The sequence below is a fragment of the Schistocerca gregaria genome, chromosome 4, assembly GCF_023897955.1.
Source record: "Schistocerca gregaria isolate iqSchGreg1 chromosome 4, iqSchGreg1.2, whole genome shotgun sequence".
Taxonomy (NCBI): Eukaryota; Metazoa; Arthropoda; class Insecta; order Orthoptera; family Acrididae; genus Schistocerca; species Schistocerca gregaria.
The window spans coordinates 142,581,108-142,582,767 of NC_064923.1; the positions used below are offsets into that span (position 1 = coordinate 142,581,108).

Below are 1,660 nucleotides of genomic sequence, written 5' to 3' on the forward strand. Positions count from 1 at the left end.
AATTAAATTCTGCCAAAATACCATTAAAAGAATGACAAGACAACTATAAATGTTCAATTACCAAATCTACACATGCAATATAGACTACAATTACTAAACTACAAATTACTACAACAATCCTACTGTGTGTTATTTTTTACTGTCAAAAGAATTCCAAGGGATGATCCGAAGCAGCGGCCGCCACGTGCATGGGGGCTTAATTATATAGAATGCTAATAATTTTAATTTTTTGTCACTGTTTGTCCGGTTACGAAGTCTCGTAACCGGTTGCCCTGAATAATATTAGTACGCAATCTGACTGCACAGAATAACAACAAAGAATGAAAGAAAATTTCTGTTAATACAATTAATTAATTAAGTCCCAAGCAACTATAAAAGCTACGAAATAACCAAGTATAAGTGTAACTGTTCTGTGTGTGGCAGTGTGAATCAACATACACATCTGGCACGGTTCTTCCTCAATACGATAAGATGCTTTAAACGCCATTTACAATGAAATAATTAAAAAAAAACTGAATTACTATGACTGCACATGGAAACCAGCATTACACTCTAATACATGAACACAAACCAGATGCTTTGTTGACTGAACCTGTGACCAAGAGGCATTGTTATTTAGGACGTCTAAAATGAAAAATTTTCTTTACCTTCATATATATTGACGGAATGTACACTTTGATCATTACAACATCCCTAATCGAATAACGTATGGTGTCTTGCCCAACAGAACAACTAATACTCTATCGACGTCTCAACAAGCACGGATCACGCCTACTTCAGAACTCCACAGCCCACAGCAACTTCTCAGCGGCAACTGCCAGTGGAGGTGGCAAAATAATACTCTTTGGCGCAATCTCTGGCACTGTGACTCAGTGTAGCCACCTTTCGATATGGGATGCACAGCTTCAGGCGAACTCTCTCACCAAATCCACATACTTGGCCATGTGGGTGACAGTGTTGTTCTAGTCATTCCTACCTGATCGCTATGCGATCTGAAGAGAAAAAATGCGACGTGAAGCGATCTCAGTGCAAAGTTCCATCCGAGTTTCACAGTGGTTCCCATTTCGCGGCCAACGGCCTTGTCGCAGTGGATACTCCGGTTCTCGTCAGATCACCGAAGTTAATCGCTGTCGGGCGTGGCCGGCACTTGGATGGGTGACCATCCGGGCCACCATGCGCTGTTGCCATTTTCCGGGGTGCAATCAGCCTCGTGATGCAAATTGGGGAGCTACTCACCTAATAAGACCTTACTTCCCGAATACGCCTCGTACTGCAGGGTCAAAAATTTCGGCGTTACCGAACTCAGCTAGGGAGGTGGGTGCTGAGGAATGAGAACAACGACGTCTCATATTATTCATGGGTTGTTACGAAAAAAAGGGGAAGTAACTCGCAGATGACTGCACCTCGATGTACATAAACAAATGTGAAAAGCGCGAGCGAAGAGGTTTCTCTATAATCTCTTGAACTACGCATTTGAATTACGTAGTCTTCTTCGTCACTTCTACACTCGAGAAACATTCCGGCCACTCCCAGCTTCGCAGTTGTCTTCAGCGTGTCTTGAGTCGTTCTCGACCGCTTCTTACCCTCGGCATGTATTCGAGGGCTATCTTCGGAACTTTGGAGTCTTCCATTCTTTGCGAGTGGTCTGATCATTTATGTC

The 1,660-nt window shown here is 42.9% G+C and overlaps 1 pseudogene; it reads left to right on the forward strand.

Annotated features, from left to right (window-relative positions):
• Positions 1–1,069: 1,069 nt before the first annotated feature.
• LOC126268462 (5S ribosomal RNA) lies at positions 1,070–1,187 on the forward strand (annotated as a pseudogene).
• The last annotated feature ends 473 nt before the right edge of the window (positions 1,188–1,660 follow it).